The 20,836-nt window shown below is 41.6% G+C and overlaps 1 pseudogene; it reads right to left on the bottom strand.

Moving 5' to 3' along the window:
• Positions 1-18,141: 18,141 nt before the first annotated feature.
• LOC133390963 (uncharacterized) lies at positions 18,142-19,731 on the bottom strand (annotated as a pseudogene).
• Between the last annotated feature and the right edge of the window lie 1,105 nt (positions 19,732-20,836).

Here is a 20,836-nt window from a genome sequence, read left to right as displayed (position 1 = left end):
GTGGCTTTAAAATCAGTATATATTGCATCCACTTGACGATTACCTGCAATATTCGACATTAATAAAGACACAAAGTGCTTTATTAATCCATCAGGTTGCTCGTGGTGGATCGTTTAGGAATAAATCCGTGTTGATGTTGCGTTATACAGTTCGTTACGCATGGAAGAATGGCAGTATGAACGAGTGACTCAAACACCTTAGCCATAGCACATAGAATGGACACACCACGATAATTTGAAGCGACTGAACGGTCACCTTTTTTAAAAATAGGACATATCCAAGCAATTTTCCAAACAGCTGGAAAGGTTCCCTCTTGAAAGGATCTCACATACAAGCGTTTAAGTATGGGAACAAACAAAGTGCTGAATTTTTTCAATACGCAATCGGGTATACCATCTGGACCCGGCGACAAGGATTTTTTTAATTTTTTCAATGCTGAGTTAATTACCTCATCATCGATAGCCACTGTGTTGCAGGAAATTATATCATTTAGTATATATGCTAAGCCATCAGATAAGGATACTGGACTGGAGTCTGGGTCCACAAATACGCTAGAAAAATGTTTAGCAAATAACTCGCTGCAGCTGGAGGGCGTATCAGCCACTTCATCGCCAAGGGAAATTATGGAAGGGATGCCGATAGAGTTGCGACGATTATTAGCAAATCGCCAGAAAGATCGAGGGTCAGAGATAAATCTTAATTGGAGACGCATGATGTATAGTTTATAGCACGCTCTGTTGTAAATACGATATGCTGTGGAAGCATATTTGTATACCCGTTGGGCATGTTGAGAGCGAGTATGCATATATGCACGCTGTTTACGCTTCTTATCCGTTCGTAAAGCTTTTAAGGATCTGTTCGACCACGCAGGCTTAGGAGGAGGATTTAGGATGGGACTGCAAAGAGGGAAGGATGAAAGGATAACATGATTAAGTTGATTCACGGCATCGTCGATAGAAGGGGCTGATTCAATAAAATTAAGGTCCGAATTCAACATAAATTGCTCAAAAGCACCAAAGTTCATTTTACGAAAATCAAAACGTTTTACTCTAGGGTTAGAACGAGCGAACGGAACAGAAACAGAAGTTTGAATTGATATTGCTAATTCTAATGCCGGATGGTAATTGTCAAGATTAAGAAGCGGTGTGTTGGATTCAGAAATCTCTGAGCTGGCCGATTTAGCATTCTGGTTTACGAAAATAAGGTCCAGTTGGCGATCAAAAGCATTTTTCACTCCCGATATCTATGACAATCCATTAAGCACCATTCCATCCGTTAGCGATCCATCATTGTCGGTCATCGAAGGGATAAAACAGTTGACGTCACATGGTGAAGCGATCCAGGAGAGCGATGGTTTGTTAAAGTCTCCCAATAGCAGCAACAAATCAGTCGGTTTCATTCTCTCCACAATTACACTGACACTATCATGCAGAGCGTTTAACGTATCATCACACTTACTCCGGTCCGGTGGAATGTAAACTACTCCGATGTAAATGGACACATGATTAAGCTTGATACACGACCAGACCAGCTCCAGAGTTGCATATGTATGTGTTATCTGTGTACTAGAGAGCTTAGAAGAGCATGCGATCAGCACTCCTCCGCCGCGAGAGCGAAGACTGTTCTTGCCATTACGATCACATCGGTAAATTGAATAGGAATCATCAGAGATGAGAGAGGATGGTATTGACTCGTCGAGCCACGTTTCTGTCAGTGCAATTATGTCGTAATCAGATTCTCCCAGAGCTAGACGTAGATTATTAAGTTTGGTACGAATTTCTCTAACGTTCTGATAAAACACGTGCAGATGTAAGTTAGAAGAGACATTCTGGTGAGTATGAGCCGAATTATCATCGAGGCCCACAGCAGTGATTGGTGCTACGCCAAGGTATGGTGAGGAGCGGGGTGCCAGCTGATTATTAGTACTGTTATCAACTATTGCTGGATTGTTACTTGCTGTCTGTTTGTTGTTGTTTCGGTGCGTATAGCTTCGGTGGACGGTACTATTGTGCAATGTGTGTTCGGTTTCGGTGATGAGTAATGAGCGGGGCGAGGACCCGGGGTAGGATGTGGCATTGATGCGTGGTGTGTGATGGTATGGTGAGGGGCGGGGTGCCAGGTGATTATTTATACTGTTAATATCTAATGCTGGATTGTTACTTGCTGTCTGTCTGTTGTTTCGGTGCATGTGGCTTCGGTGGACGGCTCTATCGTGCAATGTGCGATCGGTTTCGGTGATGGGCAATGAGCAAGGTGAGGACCCGTGGTGGGATGTGGCATTGATGCGTGGTGTGTGTTGGTATAGATTTCCGAAGGTTTGTGGGGAAGGTTTCGAGAAGCAGGACACCAAAAATTTTGAACAGGCGATCGACGGTCAGTGAATTCACGGAAAATCAATCCCGCAGGCCAGGTAGTCGGAGCGAGAGCCTTGCTTTTAAGCGAGAGCATTAATTCCACCTTAAACGAAACAAAAGTGAGAGTGCTCGTATCGCGATCCCGTGGCAGCAGCCTAATAACGGTGACGTCATCAGTGCCTAGTTGGTGAGTAACCATCGCTTTCACATCTTGGTCTGATACCGAGGGGGCTATTCGAGTCAAATACAGCCAGAGCTTTTGTTCCATCGGTACCATAGCTAAGACCCGAGACGGTGTTGTAATTGCTGTGCCAAAAAGTAGAGGAGCGGCATTATCGGTGGTTTTTGTAATTGGTGGCGAATAATCGACAAGTCTACGTTTAGGCGCATTGCGCTTCGGTGCATTTTGAGAAGTGCGGATGGATTCACTATTGCGTGCACTGAGTGGTGTGAATGTGTTGGTGAGAGATGGTTGCATTTCCAGGCGGTCCACTATGGAACGAACAGAGTGTGAGGTTGTGTGCGTATTAACGTCTTTCTTAGTAAGTGTTGACAACATCTCATTACGCATGGCGACAAGTGCATGATTAAAACGGCGATCAAACTCCTTCAGAAGCTCCTCCTTGAAACCATCCAGGACGGCCGTAAATTCGTCCAATAATACAAATTTGCAACGCCGGATGTTCTTGCAGCCAGCACAGGACCAGGAAGTAAGCGACTCGGGGATGAGAATCTCATTCAGCACCGCATCAGAGACTCCCATACAGGCATGGTGAAACGATTCATTACACTATCCAGCACACACATATACATTCTCGTCCGTTACAGGCTTAAGGCATGAAGGGCAGGGAGCAGCCATGACGACGATCAGCAAAAGTCGTGATCCAGATGAGCAGCAAACTTCAGCGCCAAAGACAGATGAAAAACTCGCCCGGAATCGACTGATGAATACAGCAGCGATGAACTCGATCAGTAATCTCACTCAATCAGGCCCGGAACAACCACAGCACGAAAAACACGTACAAAAAACGGAACAATAATCAGAGCGCAAACCAGAACACAACCGTTGAGACCAAGTGTCAAGTGACAAGTCACAAGTGACAAGTCACAAGTGACAAGCAATACTTGCACAACTTTATACGTAGGACTGAGCATGCAAGAAGACAAGATATAAGACAATTTCTGCCAAATTGAGTTGAAGATAATTTTAATATTCGCAGTATAGATGCCAACAGATCTCGACCAAACAAAGATATGATGCAAATCCGAATGCATATGGCAAATTTTCTACAACATAATTGAATTATCCACTACAACATAGTTGAATTGAATTTTATATCCACTGTTTAAAATTAAAATATGTTCTTCCTTCTAATATAAAACAAAAATGTTAAAATCTCGTGTACAAAATACAAACTTAAAACATGTTTCAACTAAAAGACGAAAAAAAAGAAAAAGCAGTTGCACTTGTGTGAATATAGCCAGTGCGAACAAAGTTAGCATAGCTAGATTGGCAGATGAAAGCCCAATACCATCTGTGGATTATAACACACCAGCAACTGGCCAAACTGGCAAAATATTTTTAGCGCCGCATAAGTAAGAAATTAAGAAGAACCTTAAGCTGTGCTTCATTGCAGTAAAACTTCATTCTTAATCGTAGCTGCTTGTACATAAAAATGTGCTGTATCAAGGGGTTTGTTTAAACCCATTTTTGAAATTGTTACTCATCGCAATTAATCACGATAATTGGTTTGAATAAACTGTTGTTGGCCGTGTCACACTATCGATCGCACGCCAAACGCGAACTGTATAGTGCTTGTCGTGTGAGCAGACACGAGGTTGTGTAAGGAGCAACCGGTCGAGCAGGAGCACAGGTAGGACACGGTGGCGAGCGGCATAGTATTAAAGCTTGTATTGCGTCTATGATTGTTTTGGAATAAAAGAATGCAATTAGCCACTCACGCGCTCTTTCTATAGTAAACAATTATACTGCAGATGACGAACCGAGCGTGACGGAAAAATACCGATTACGAGGATCATTTCGACTGCTGAGAGAAAGGCTCGAAAGCTCAAAATCGAGACAGAGCGGCAGTCGAAGCAATTATTACGTATTATTACATTATTATCCTGCTATCTTGTTACGTGTGTAATAAAGAAACCAAAGATAACAAAGACATAACATAGACATACTTTTTTAACGTCTAGCTACTTAAGTGCTTTAGTATAGTTTTAGAAATGTCTGAAATTGAATCATATTCACAAAACATTGCTCAGCATATACTTATGTTACACACATAGGGTGTAGTTCCAGCTAAACGGGAGCAAAACAGACATCGACTACCTATCACAAGAACCACACCACAAGATCATCGTAGCAATCTCCCATGGTTCTGAACAGCGAAACATCGCAGATCATATTTTATGCTGAGCTAGCATAAAATGTGCCATGCCCGATGGAACAGCGACTACCAGCATCTACCCGAAGTGGAGCATCCGCCCGAAGACCACTGTCGTGGAACATCCGCCCGAAGATGACATCATGAAGCATCGGCGCAATAGCCTTAGGCTCGAGCTAGTTAGGACTAGGGAGTTTAAGTGCCAGCGCCTACACGTATGGTCCAAAACAGCCGAAGTCATACAAAATCATGAAAAATTCTGCGCCTTTGCGTTCCGGCTATTCCGTCGGGTAAACCCGACCTTTACTGAGCCAAACCGAATAGTTGTGTTCGTTAAACATGCGTGCGTATCAGGTAGCAGCATTTGTACTGCTTACCTGCCGTATGCCGCTGTGATACCAAGCGAGACGCATAGACAACGCATCAAAAGGATATGTGTGAGGAACATCAACTGTCACTACCAAGGCCAGGTCCGAGGTCACGACCAATCTCGAGTGGCGCTATCCGCCTGCAATGGACTGCAATGCAGCCACAAGAGAAGCTGTGATCATGGGTGTATCTTGCAATCTGGTGTAAGGTCATGGTGTGTTTGCTCGGCAGTGAGAATACAAATTTTTGTGTAAAAATCGTTTAGAGAGACTCGAATTGGACTATAAATCGTTTATAAGAGTGCATTAAAGCAATACGAGTGAAAACCGCGTAAAAATCGGTGCGATAACGCGAAAAAAAAAAAGTTAAATAGGGTAACTGTACCAGTTTTCAGCAGGCTAATGCAGCAGTTTCCGGTTCAAAGCCCTTTTTCATAAATATTCGTGAAAATGCAAACATTGATTTTGCTCCTATTTTCGGCAGTTTGTTCCTATTTTAGGCAGGCTGTGTTCCTATTTTCGGCAGCGCAAATACGGGTCAGAAAATGTTTGTATCAATGTGAATATGTACAAAAAAATGTTTAAAGCAATTTGACACTCTTACTTTCCTAAGATTGGTGTTAAAAAGCACTTTAATTATTAATTTTATGTTGCTTATTTTGGCCCATTTTGACAGCCATTTTGATGCGACGTTTAAACAGAGCAGCCATTGACAGTTTGATGGTTATAGCGTACGGTGCGAACTGGCTTACAAATATTTATTTTTCTCTTAAGTTAGTGCATTGTTTGTCGTAAAATTGGTGATATTTGGTACAAGAAAGGTCATATTATGTGTCGACATACGCATTGTAGTGTTCTGTTCAATTTTAAAAGAAATATTCAGCCAAATCCAAGGTGTATTATCCCAAATAGCCAGAATTGCTTAAGCAGCTCATTTTGGCACGCTAAAGATCGCTGCTCTAATTCGCCTTTTGCAGTAGATAAACAGCATCAAAGTTCTATGTGGGTCTTTCAAACAGCGCCTAAGCAGCTTCCTTATGCCACGATGCCAGGGATTATTTTTCTTTGTGTTTTATTTTCAAGCAAGCGTCATCGATGAAATAAACAACAAAATTTGTTTGGTTTAAACACATATGTATATTTTTAAATCTTTTGTATTGATAAATTACACAAATTTTTACACAATTTACTGATAATTCACAATCGCTTCACTCAATATTCATTCTTCAAGTAACGAATCTAACTTGTGCAGCAGCAATGAGATTATTGCCGTCGTCCGTCTTTGACACTTTGACAAGAGCCACCTTGAACCGATGTCATGCATTAAAAAGCTATAAAGTTCCACCAAGTTCAGTACCCTTTCTTAACAAGCCTTCAAGTTCCATCATGAACCCTACGCATAGTGCTAATCAGCCGCAAAGTTCCAAAGAGTACCATGTGCCTGTTAAAAAGCTCCATAGTTCCGCAAAGTACCGTCTATCTCTTAATCAGCCACAAAGTACGACATCGGAACGATTTTTCGTTAAACAGCCCTAAATCAGCTATAAAGTACGAGCTGGCTATTTGGGATTGTTCCGAGTTTCGGCCGCAGCCCACAACATTGAGCTGTCAAAAATGAACATTTATTGTGTACCTATTTTCGGCAGCATTTAAAGTGAAAAATAACCTGTTTATCGTGATTTTAAAGTTCCGAACAAGCTAGAATAAATTAAATAAGCATAAAAACTTTAATAAACACCACTTTTTCATTCTTTTACTGTTCTGATTCTCTTAATCACAAAACCTGCCGAACGATTGGCTGACAGCAAAGCTGCCAAAAAAAAGCACAATTTATTTGAAATTTTGGAAAATACGTAATGAAATGGTGTGAAACTTCGTATGTGAATATCAAATAAGTAAACTTTCACTACAAAATTGTATTTTGTGAAATTTTTTACCGCATTTGTGCAGAATTTCACGTTTTTAGCTACCCTGCCGAAAATAGGTACACTGCCGAAAACTGGTACAGTTACCCTAGGTCTTTCGCACGCGGTTTGCGGTGAAAACTATTACAGTAGAACGTCGATTATCCGGGGACGGATTAACCGGCGGGCGGCTTAACCGTGCGCATGAATTTGACAATTGGCCAATCGTGGCGAACATTTTCTGCGATGATCAGCTTTGTAAAAACATGTGTTGTGGAGCTATCTAGAGTCTAGTGATATTTTTTAATTTCATTTTTGATGAAAAACAATTGTTAAATCTATTGTTAATAATTCAAAAACTATTCTATCAGTGATCAATTCATTGATTTAAGGTGATTTTTTAGTAAAACCAGTAAATTTAACAATTTTATATGAATTTGACATTTCTTGAACCATTATCCGTGGAAATCGATTAACCGGCATCCGCCCGGTCCCGAGCAAGGTTATTAGACTCTATACAGGTTACGACAGAGCGATTGAAGGGGTTACCATTTTGTGAACCTTGTTTACAATTTGTCTGTCAAAATCGACGCCGGTCAGCTGATGCTTGGAATAAACAACATAAATAAGATTGCAGAAGACGAAACTAGCGCTTCTAGTTTTCTTCATCCTACCACGTTCCATCGTTAATAGAATACGACTTCTTTGTTGGCCTGTTCAATGCTGAGTAAGTTCTGCTAAATTGCCAAGGATTTCATCGCTGCGATGTGTGGGAAGCCGCGAGGCTCCATTCCGATTCGCCACAATCGACGGGTACAGGGTGATCGTTTATGCTGCTCCTGTTACAGTTCCGGTTCATAGGAAACGAATGTGGGGGTCAAGGATTCATGCCGCCTCGGGTGCAGCATCATTTAAGTGCAAAAGTGAAAGGTCGGGAGATAAATGTCGTCCCGGCAGTTGCAGTAGTGTTAAACAACAGCGAGGGTCTATTACATTCATGCCACACGGGCCACGTTCAAACTTGCGTCAAGTACAATAGCAGAGCGAAAAGGATGTTAGAAGCATTTGTGATACCACATCATGATAAGTGACAAATCTCCAGATGAGACGAGTCCAGACGAGTGCTTTCCACGGCAGTCAACTTTACAGAGGAAAATCGTGTTTGATAAATGCTACCGAAAAACAACTAGTTGTTATTGTTAAAAGAAGTGCGGCGTAAACTGTTAAATGATCCCGTACTGTACACGGCAAACTTTACTGACAATAACACAATAACTAAGACAAAAATATGTTTTAAGTTTATATTTGAAGTTTATTTACAATTATTATTGCTACAACGAACTCGTTAAACATTAAATCCCTAGTTCTCTGCACGTGTGGTTTAATTGCTATCCCTCACTTTTATCTCATTCTCCTACTCCTTGGTCAGCGATCCGACAACTCACACACGTTCTTCATACACACACTTGTGATAGGCGGAGCAACTAGAACTTACCGGGTCGGAGCCATCCCAAGCAACCCGGAGTTGTGCGGGTCGACCTGAAAGTTGCAAATAAAAGTATTAGGTGCAATGATTCCAGTAGATGCGAGAAAGCATAAGCGATTACGACCCATTGGTGCAGCGAGTACGGGTCGGGTATTGAACCTACTTTGACCTGATCCAAACTCGCTGCACCAAAGGGTCGGAGTCACTTATGCTTTCTTACAACTACTATTAATTCGGGTGAACCCGACGTCCTTACTTTCTAGGGTCGGATTTGTTTTCGACTCCGATCTAGCACACCCGTTGCACTTGCGGGTCGGAATCATTGATGATGCATGATGTGCGTTACCCTACGATGGGAAAATGATGTGCGTTACCCTATTACCTCAAAGCCCTTTACTGTAGCTTAGTCCAACCTACTTTAGAATACGCGAGCATTTTTAGGTACCCAGTTAGTCTGGTATGAACTGACAGGGTTGAAAGCGTTCAACGCAGATTCATCTGAATTGCCGTTAGGCGGCTCTTGGGGCAATCGAGTGCTACTCTTCCCCCATATGAAGTACGGTGCTCACGATCATCGATCTGCTTCTCAAGCTTTGCTTATTAGTGGTTTGCTTCGGAATGAGATTGACTGTCCTTCATTACTTAATAGAATTACACTGTACACACCCGCTCACTTTCTGAAGCCGCGAATTTATACTAATTCCGTCTAGAAGAACGCTATATCATTCGAACGATCCGTTTATTCAATCCCTTCATCGCTTCAACAGTGCCTCTGGCGTGTTTGACTTTCATATCCTCCTTCAATCTCTTCGCTCCCTCTTCCTACAGTTCTTTGACTCGTTTCCTTATCATATCTCTGCCATCCTACTATATTGTCTGTGTTATTAAATTGCTTGTGGCCCAATCTACGTTGTTAGTTTGTTATTATAATATGTTATTAGTTTGTTATAATTATTTCAAATTTTTGTTTATATGTTTCCTTATATTTAGCCTTCTGAAGCAGATATTTGTATGAAATAAAAATTAAATAAATGAAAAAATAAATAAAATTAAATTAAATAATGAACCGAGATGATAGATGACGTATGATCACGTGCATCCAGTCTGCGTGTCAAATCTTATTATGCCTCCAGATCAAGGTGTTATAAATGACAAGGTGAAGTTGTTCAGAGCAAAATGACATTTCTCGACTTGAAATTTCTCTTCCTGGGGCTCCTTTATAAAAATCGGGGAGGGCTGGTGCGGGGTAATGAAATTTGTATGCAGAGAGTTACAGATGTCCCCCACAATGTCGCCCAGCAAAAGCGATAAAAATCAACCTTCTAAATACATTATCCTTGCTCCAGATCACACGCTGGAGTCAGGCTATGGTTGCAATTGTTGCTTATTTATGTACTGGGTCCATCATGCTGCACTGTTAAATCCAAAAGCACTGCACGGCACTGTTATATCTCTATATGACAGTACACCTCTATTTTATACCCATAGTGGCATAACTCTTCTCCCTCTGCTAATGCTGCAGCTGCATCCGGTCGATAAAAGATTTCGTTCCCTGGAATTTCGACATTCAACGGGGCATTGGTTCATTAGTGCAACGATACTCACCTAGCCGAAGCAACATGCCATCTCGGTCATCTGGACACTATGTTGCAGTAGGGCGGAATGGGACATCGTCCGTTAGCCTCGAGAGAGTTAGACCTCATCCCAACGGATACTGTGCAACAGCCAGGAATGATAATATTCCTCACCTATTACGAACAGTGATTACTTTGGGAAAGTACGGCACTTTGCACCCCTCCCTCTCCATATATACTTTACTGTTGTTGGACGTTCAGGGAGATTATACGGTTCCCTAACACTGGCACAGGGGCTTCGGATGAGCTTTAGAAAGGCGTCTTACTCGGTTGAGGTTCAGGATACAAGAGAGCGTTTATTCGCTATTGTCACATCGAGGCGCATAAGGACAAGTATCTTATGCGCCTTGTTTACGTCCACGAGTTGGGCGATTATAATATAATGCTGCTATCGAGCAGTTTCCTAATGCTGCTATCGAGCAGTTCCCTAATCTTGCTGTCGAGCAGTTTCCTAACATAGTTCCCTACAGACGGAACTCGTAAGATGAAACTGTGTCTGCACTGGAAACCCACCTGAGACATCTAGGAGAAAAGAGTTTATAAAAAATGAAAATTATTTTTATATTCATTTCATGAAAATGTGACTCAAATTACCGTGCAAGTTCCAAAAACAGCATACATTTTCCATCCAACATATGCTTTCTAGCTGTGTACTTCACACGCTTATTTATCTTCTTGTCCGTAATGCTGGTAATGCTGAGAAGCGAATGATTTCACATTAATCCTCCACTTGCTCGATGTAATCCTTTTCCATGACACAATCTCAAACTCCTTCATGTTGGATCTTTTCACGACAACGAAAGCATATTTTTACTGGAATCTCACTTAGTCGATTTTTCCCTTGCCACAGCTATTAATTCATCATAAAATTAATAATTGCAAAATAATTAAATAACTTAAAAATTACAAGCTTCAACACCAAACACCATACCATTGCACGATTGCCATCCAGTCAAATTGTAAACAAACCAGTCCAATTGTAAACAAACCATTCCAATTCGTCTGTCAAATTTTTCATTCATTTTTTTATTGGAAATCGGCCAAAACGGGCTTTTGTCGTAACCTGTATAGAGTCTAATAACCTTGGTCCCGAGCTACCCGCATAATCGACGTTCTACTGTATTTAGTTCTTGGTGACATCCCAAGTGACATTTGCTCGAAATTGTTTTACCATATCTGCTCGATTAGTACTCGATACGCCTGAAATTTTGGATTTGTGAGTGATCAAGTATATTGAAAGCGCCAAGATTTGGTGCGTTCGTAAATTAGACGTTCCTCTATCGATGGACGATGCCGCCGAGGTCATTTTTCATTCATAGTTATGGTTTTTGATGAAAAACAAAAGCTAATTTTGTGTGACGTTATTTTATAAAAAATTAATATTATTTAAGTATAAAATGGGAACATGGCCAACTATAACGATAGGAAACATAATTTCAGAGCGAATCTAGAAGAAAACAACGAAAAAGCCGCACCACAGTTGATTTTAAAGGCCTTGTTTGGCGTCATATATTTTGAATTTTGTTCATTGGGTGACTGCAGGCAACTGACAGCTGTCAACGTAGCATGTGGCTTTTGACGGCTCCCGTTTCCGGCATCTCTCTCTCTGCTGGATCGTAAAACGAAGTGGTTTAGAAACACAACGTAGGGTATAATTTTATGTGAAATACCGTTCTAATAAAGATGAGCCTTGAATTAAAACATGGTGCTTGGTGACCAGGATGTTTCTGATGTGATTTAACACAAAGGCAAGTAAAGAACAAGGTACACTGGAGGACATAAAAATAGGAACTTTTTTCTGTGACCGAAAGACATAGTTCTTGTCAGAAATATTTGGTAGCCCTGAAAAGGACTGTTTAAGTGGTTGTTGGGAGGAGGTGTTGCGGTGTTCCACTGAGCGAAAACACATTCTAACGGTCAATCTGGTGACCGTTATTCGCTATCACTTCCTGACAGCGTTTGGCCATATCGCCGATGAGATTACGGCATTCGCTTCTGTCTATGCGTTCCCACATAAACTTGCAGCGTGTCCATAGATCATCGGCTGAACGTGCAGGCTGGTTCTTAAGCTGACGCTTGAGAGTTGACCACAGATTTTCAATCGGGTTGAGGTCAGGACTCAACGCAGGCCACGGTAGAACTTGCACATCCTGGTTTGCCAAATAACATTTAACTGTTCGCGATGTGTGCTTAGTGTCGTTATCATGCTGAAAGATGTAATGCTCTTCGTCTCCGAATTGTTGTCGGGCGTATGGCAACATCTTACGACTAAGTATTTTTCTATACCCTTCCGAGTTCAGTGTCCCGTTGATACGGAACAAAGGACCCGTGCCGTGCCAGGAGAAGCAACCCCACACCATTACGTGGCCGCCTCCGTGACTAAGGGTTTTTATCGTATTTTTCGGATGATACGCCTGATTAGGCAAGCGCCAGACGTATTTAATGCCGTCCGAACCATCCAGATTGATTCTGGACTCATCCGAAAAAATGATTTTGCTCCACCAAAAGATGGATGCAGCTAAATGTTCTTCGGCAAACCGAATGCGCGCTTCTACGTGGTGCGGCTGCAGCTTACGAACCTTCCTCGGTCTCCGGGCACAGAACCCAGCGGCGTGTAAACGGCGAGACACCGTTTTCGCCGAAACTTGCAAACCAAGCTCCTGCTTGATACGAGTGCAAGTTTTGAAAGGATCCGCCCTGATCATCTTAACAATCCGCGCGTCAACGTCGGCCGTTGTTTTTCGCGGACGACCTGTCGATTTACCCGTAGCCTCGCTACGAATGGCGTTGTCCACAAACGTCCGCGAACGGCCGAACGCCTTGCAGATTGTCTTGATTGGCACGTTCTCACGATACAGCATCACGATACTGAATGTGTTTTCGCTCCTCTGGTGTGCAGTGCTTTCCGCGACCCATGATGATTTTGTGGAATTTTTAAACAGCAACCTTTCACCTTGACCACTGATGGAAGAATGAAGCACAACACGGTTTGGCTCTCCTTTTATACTGCCGCAAAACGCTGCCGGCACTCAAAACTCAGATAAGTAGCGCACCAAAAATGAGAGTATAAAAGGCAAAATTCGGCTATTACAAATTCAGTACGCCTCGAACTGTTGGCGATGACACACCTAGTGTATGCAAAAAAAACACACAAATTTTTTTTTCCTATTTTAATGTCCACCAGTGTATAATTATACGATTGATTAGCGAGAGCAAAGATTGTGCTGCGGCGTGCCACATTACCTGAGAATGGGCTACAGACAAACCTGCTCAACGCGTGCGTTTTGGATAATTAAACGATTTCTAGGAGTGGTAGTGTTTTACGATCGAGTTTAATCTTTTAAATAATTGATTGGCTACCTAATTTCGGGAAAAGAAGTTCTCGTAACATTTCGTTTAATACAAAAGCAGAATATGTCGAAAGCAGTCTCGGAAGAAGAAGAAGATTTTCAGGGCTATGTTGAAACTTCTATAGAAGAAACAGTAATCAATCGTGAAGAAATGGCACAGCTTGCTTGTGAAATGGGGATAAATGACAAAGCACACACACAGCTTACCAGCAAAAAGGCACAGAGAGACGCCATATTGCGTTCTATCGAGCGAATTGAAAATTTTGCTAACCAAGCAATTGGCATTGAATCTGGTGCAGCAATGACGCGGCTTGATCGCTTAGAAAAATGCTGGGAAGAATTTAAGATGGTTGCAAATGAGCTGCGAATGATAGACGATGAATGCAATGCTGATGAAAATGAAAATTTATTGGATGAAGTGGATGAAAATTGCATGCAAATAGCAGATCTTTTAAGAAAGAAGATGATCGTGCCTCTCGCTCCAACATTACAAGTGAAAGAAAGCGCAAGTGACATTCAAGACAATGCTGAAGAACCAAGCTCCTTTATAAAATTGCCAAACTTGTCCCTTCCTGTTTTTGCAGGAAACTATGATGAATGGCTTCCTTTTCGAGACATGTTTGAAGCAAACATTCATAATAATGCAAAGCTGGCTCCAGTGCACAAGATATCATATTTAAAGCAATCGATAAAAGGAGAAGCAGCAAGTTTGGTTAATTCCTTTCCGTCAACAGGAGCAAGTTATGCTCCGGCTTGGAACGCGCTCATTGAGAGATACTCAAATGAATATATATTGAAAAAGTGCTACATTAATTAAATCCACGCGCTAGTAGATACCTTCGAGCGTAATATCAAACTTTTAAAGCAGCTTGGAGAAAAAACCGATGAATGGGCATGTTGATCATTCAAATAATGCTTTCCAAATTGGATGAAAAAACGCATCATGATTGGGAAAAACACGCTGAAAAAAGTAAAAGCCATAGCATTGATGAGCTGGTAAAGTTCCTTCATACCCAATCTCGAGTGTTAGATGCCGTCACAGAAGATCGAATTCCAATCGGTAAACAGAAAAAGACAATGGAACGTCATTTGGCCATGAACGTAGCATCTAAGATACAGAAATGTGCAAAATGCGGTGAGCAGCATCATCTTCATGCCTGTAGAACATTTCAGAATATGTCGCTAGATGAAAAGTACCAATTTATTACAGAAAAGAGATTGTGCCGAAACTGTTTGCATCCCGGGCACGTTTCCTTGACCTGCCGGATGAGATTTAGATGTGCGAAGTGTCACAAAAAACATCACGTTCTTTTACATAGAGATCAAACGAATATAACACTGCCGGAACAAATGGCAAACTTGAACGTTACCGACACAAACATTGCAACACCATCGATTAATGCAGCAACTTCATCAGCTCAAAATCATGTATTTCTATCTACGGCGCTTGTAATGGTCAGAAATTTGTCCGGAAAATGGAAACTAGCAAGAGCTTTGCTTGATAACGGGGCTCAAGTTAATATTATGTCTGAAGCTCTTTGTCGAATGTTGCAATTGACTGGTAAGGGTCGCGGTCAGGAATTGATAGGAGTAGGCAAATGTACCGTTCTGACGGCTAAAACCGTTGAGGCAGAAATAGCGTCACGAAACTTAAGCTACAGGCGACGAATGAATTTTTCGGTTCTGCCCAAGATAACAGGCTATCAACCTGAGCGTATTGACATTGCATTTCTAGAAACAGAATTTGAATTAGCCGATCCGGACATAGGCAATGGAAATCAAATCGATCTATTACTTGGTTCTGAATTTTATCATGAGTTTTTGCAGCCAAGAAACAATGGTACAGTGATGATTCGCAATCCGGTAGGAGGGTTGCCAGCATTTATTGATTCAGTTTTTGGTTGGTTAGCGACAGGAAAAGGCCAAAGAGAAGATCCAAACTCTCACAGTGTTCCACAGTCCATCATGCATGTGGGTGTTAGTTCTTCGCTTGATGACCTGATAGCGAAATTTTGGGAATTAGAGCAAATTCCGAAAGCGATAGAATGGACACTAGAGGAACAAGAGTGTGAAGCTAAATTTCAGCAACAATATCAACGTGATCATACAGGCAGATACGTAGTGAAATTACCATACAAATTATCTGGTCATAGCTTGGGTGAATCCAAATCTTCTGCGCTAAAACGATTTCACCATCTAGAGTGTCGTTTTGACCGAGACTCCAAGTTGAAAGAAATGTATTCGGCAGTGATTGATGAGTATATACTTCGAGGTTATCTGAAGAAAGTATCCAGCACATCCGAGGTTCGGATGGAATGTTTCCTACCTCATCATCCTGTATTGAAAGAGTCGAGCACTAGCACAAAGATTCGACCGGTTTTTGATGGATCGGCAAAGACATCAAGCGGCTACTCTTTAAATGATGTTCTGTTGAAGGGACCGGTTATTCAAGAAACATTATGAAATCTTTTGCTACGGTTTCGCCTACAGCCAATTGCCATGACGGCTGATATCGAAAAAATGTATTTACAAGTAATGGTCCACCCAGATGATACACCGATGCAAAGAATTTTGTGGAGGAGTGATCCCACAAAACCAATAGAAACATTAGAACTTCAGCGAGTCACCTTTGGGCTATCACCTTCATCATTTCTAGCCACTCGCGTGTTGCATCAGCTTGCTAATGATGAAGGAGACAACTTTCCAATGGCAAAGGAAGCACTCTTAAACCATTTCTATGTTGACGATTACATTGGAGGTGCTAATACGGAAGAGGAAGCTGCCGAGCTTTACAAACAGCTAGTAGCATTGCTTAGCAAAGGAGGTTTTAGTTTGCAGAAGTGGAGTACAAATTCGGAAAGGTTGTTGGAGAGCATCCCACCCAAAGACCGTGCTTCAAAGACCGAAGTGAATTTCATATCTGATGATCCAGTCAAAACCCTGGGTGTTGTATGGCTACCAGCATCAGACCATCTGTATGTTCAAGCGAATACGAATGAATTTGTCGAGCCTCTAACGAAAAGAAAGGTATACTCGATGATTGCCAGGTTATTTGATCCTATTGGTTTGGTGGCTCCAATTGTTTCCTGGGCGAAGATAAAGATGCAGAAGTTATGGCTCGCCTCTCTTAATTGGGACGATACATTACCAACTGAACTAATGAATGAATGGAAAGAGTTTCATTCCAATCTTCCTTTACTGTCAGAGTTGAAAATACCCAGATACGTTTGTCTGACAGAACCTACATCAATTCAGCTTCACTGCTTCGCCGATGCTTCTGAAGCGGCATACGGTGCTGTCTTGTATCTGAGATCCGAAGATGCGAATGGACTGCGAAAGGTAGAAATTTTGGCTGCTAAATCGAGACCAGCGCCATTAAAGAGAGTAAGCTTAGCCAGACTAGAGTTGTGTGCAGCAGTGATTGCTATCAGGCTATGGCATCATGTTAGTACGGCGTTGAAATTGAATAATATTGAATCCTTTATGTGGAGCGATTCAACTGTGGTCTTACATTGGTTGAAATCTCCATCGCACACATGGGCAACTTATGTGGCAAATCGTGTTTCGCTAATACAAGACACAGGCAAAGGGTGTAGATGGCTGCATGTTAAAGGAAAGGAAAATCCGGCGGATTTGGTTTCAAGGGGAGTTCTTTCCATGCAGTTATTGACATCCACATTATGGTTTCATGGTCCTGCTTGGCTAAGATCATCACAAGAGGAGTGGAGAGGAAATAATTTGTTGGAGGTGCCTTCTGAGGAAATATTGGAGCGAAAGAAGTTAACCGTTGCTACAGCATCCCTTGAATCTGTAGATTGGTTAAAGCGGTTCTCTTGCTACTGGCGGGTGTTAAAATTCACCGCTTATTATCTACGTTGGAAAACGTTTAAAAGAGAAGAGAGCCCAGGAGGAAAAACATTTCTTTCTGCCAACGAGTTGAAGAATGCGAAAGAGATTATTGTACGAATGCTGCAAAACGCATATTTTCCGCAAGAGGTACGAGAGTTGTCGTCTGGAAAATGCGTATCTACGAATCCACGATTGAAATCTCTTCAACCGTACATCGATACCGATGGTTTACTGCGCGTTGGTGGCCGTCTGCGTCAAACGCATGTTCCACACTGCAGTAAGCATCCTATAATTCGACCAGGCAACAATCACTTTGCTAAACTAATCGGGGAAACGTATCATAAAAGAACACTGCATGGAGGACCTCGTATTACTTTGGCGGAGATGAGGAAAGAGTATTTGGTGATCAACGGACGCCGTGTTGTAAATTCCGTTTGCAAAGGATGCGTAAAGTGCTTCAGGGCGGATCCCAAGCCAACTATTCAGCCAGCCGGACAACTTCCGTTGTCTCGTGCTACACCCTCACGCCCATTCTCCGTAGTAGGTGTAGATTATTGCGGGCCCTTTTATATAAAACCTGTACATCGTAGGGCAGCTGCACAGAAATCTTACGTAGCAGTATTTGTCTGCTTTGCAGTGAAAGCGGTTCATTTGGAACTAGTTGAAGATCTATCCACACCGGCTTTCCTAGCGGCTTTTCGTCGATTTGTCTCTCGCAGAGGTCTCCCTGCAAAGGTTTATTCCGATAATGGACTTAATTTCCGCGGCGCGAATAGTGAGCTTGTTGAATTGTATCGCCTGCTGAACGATTCCGGCCATATAGAGGCAGTGCATGGAGCGTCTGCCATGAATAACATTGAGTGGCATTTCATACCTCCACGGGCACCCAATTTTGGAGGCTTGTGGGAAGCGGCGGTCAAGTCGTCCAAACGTACTCTGCGAAAACTATTACGCCAACAACGTTTATCGTTTGTTGAAATGACGACCGTGTTGGTGCAAATCGAGGGACAAATGAATAGCCGCCCATTGACACCATTATCAGAGGACCCTGTAGAATTGGATGCTTTAACACCGGGTCACTTCCTCATTGGGACAGCATTGTTGGCCCTTCCTGACAACGATCTTTTGGATGTTCCTGAAAATCGAGTCCGCAAATACCAATGTATGTAAAAGAGGACTGAAATAAAGTGTATTACCCTGATCTAAACTAACTGCCACTAGCTTGCATTTAATTTCTTTTAATTCTATACTGACTACTTCCTGTGATAAATCTTCTACCCTAGCTGTAAAGTTATAAATTATCACCGTGCTACATGGTTTGCTAAAAGTTGGTTGTTTCTCCTTTAAGAGTCGTCCTTCTATAAAATATGAACCTGATGACTTTTCTGCAGTATAATACCTTACTATCTGATTCTCCTGTGTTAAAAACCATCCATTTCTATTGCCCTTTCTTAACATAAATTTTGGTTTGACTAACAAAATTACCTCATCTTTTTTTACCTTTAGTGATGGATACACTCTATCATCCTTTTTCCTTGCATCTGCTGCCTCTAATTGTGTTAGTTCTATTAATCTACACACTATCTGGTTTAAAGTTCTATGTCCTGTTCTAGCTAAGTTTTTCATAAACCTAACTTGTCCTCAATACGATAAGTTGATAAAAATGGAAGAGGCCCGAAATTTTCAACATCTGCTGCTACATGTAGTAAATTATGAACGTTAATTGTTAAATGTGTTCGACTATAAACTGTGCTATATTCTAATACAAATTGTTCGAGCAACTGACCAGCAAATATCCAATATTGTTCAAATAATCTTGAAGAGAATAAATTTACCGCAATGAAAAAAAGCTTATGGTGCTCAAAGGCTACATCTGATATTCTGTTTTTTAACAAAGGTATGCTAACGTGATGTAAAAATGCTGACAATTCGGACCCCTTCCAAAACCCTAAATATTTTAATACCCTAGGCTTACGATGTATCTCTGACGGGTATTCGATCCTGACTAAAATATTCGAAATTTCTAACTGCTCCTGTTTTGACCACTTTGGAAAAGGGTGTAAAGCACCAGTTGTAAAACCTTTAAGTAATTTTTTTTCTATTCCTAGTGCGAACAAGTGAAGGTCATCGGCTATCGTTGTTTGTGTTACAATGTCTACTTCATCTATGTCTCATAATGGCGGATAATATTTTTGGTGTTTCACGTAGTCTCCGTTTCTAAATTCTTTGTCAGTGCGAACTTCAGCTGTTCCTTCATAAATTGTTTTGGTTCCGTCATGGCTGCCAACTATTTTGCACTTTATACATGCTTCCAGTCCAGGAGGATACGTTACTCCTAAAAATATATGATAAATTTGCTGTTACTTTCTGCTTTGCTTTGAAATTCTCATTTCGTACAATTAAGTTACTTATTGTATCATTCTTACCTTTGATGAACGCACGAGCTGGTGTATCTGCTACAATAGCTTTCAGGCGAAAGTCGATGGTAATTCCGTTGATATCAATGCCTTGCACCAGTACGCGTTTGATATCATCCACTAAAGGCCGGAGAAACCCTTCCAAACAGCTCTGTTTTGTCGCCCCACAAAATACACCCAGCACCATGATTGGCAGTGCTGGTAGATTAACTATGTGCATTAATATAGGCCATAGCTGCGTTGGTCCACTATTATGCATCGGAAGTCCATCTACCGCAATATTTGCTTCTATCAATCTGATGACTGGTGGTACAGATCTAGAACGAAAAAGTAAAACAAAAATTACCACATGTTCATTCCAAACAGTTATATTATTCTTACCGATAATATTGTTGGAGAGTGCTTTGTATTCCTTGGTACCAAAGCTGCCCTTCTCCAACGGCCGTAAAATGTCTCTCCACCTGTTTCGGAGTCTTCAGTAACGTCTTTGCACACCTAGGAAGAGAAATATTTGTAGTTTCACGAGTCAACACCAGCAAATCACTCAATGCAGAATGCGTTATTTTATGAGTTAAAGCCCATATCCTAAGCCTGCTAGCATAAGCATTGCCTTCGGGGGCTTCATCAGCATCAAAATACTCATCCTCATTGACTTCGTCCTCCAATTCGCCTTCACTCCAATCGTCTTCCAACACCGAGCAATCAGCGTCTTCATCGTCATCAGAAACGTAATCCGCGGCTTCTGATTTCATGGGTATATCGGAAACTTCCACGTCATCCGGCTACACATTCCCGTATGATGAAAGGGAGGTGTAATAATATTAAATAACAAATTATTGCTCTGCTTGCGTTTTTCATATTTCATTGGTTTAACACAAACATAACTTACCTTGTTGATCGACACCGCTGCTTGTTCCCGGAAGATTTTCCTCTTCCCATTCCTTTTCAAATCGTTCCCAAATAGCTTTGGCACGCTTGCTCGCCACTCCACTTTTCTTCAAACGTTTGGACATATCCATTTTCACTTGGTTTTATGTAAAACAAATAAAAAAAACAACTCTAAGTTCGAAGCAAAAGA

The sequence above is a fragment of the Anopheles gambiae genome, chromosome 2 (assembly GCF_943734735.2).
Source record: "Anopheles gambiae chromosome 2, idAnoGambNW_F1_1, whole genome shotgun sequence".
NCBI lineage: Eukaryota > Metazoa > Arthropoda > Insecta > Diptera > Culicidae > Anopheles > Anopheles gambiae.
Note: the sequence above shows the minus strand (reverse complement) of the source record. Positions and strands in the feature narration are given on the sequence as shown.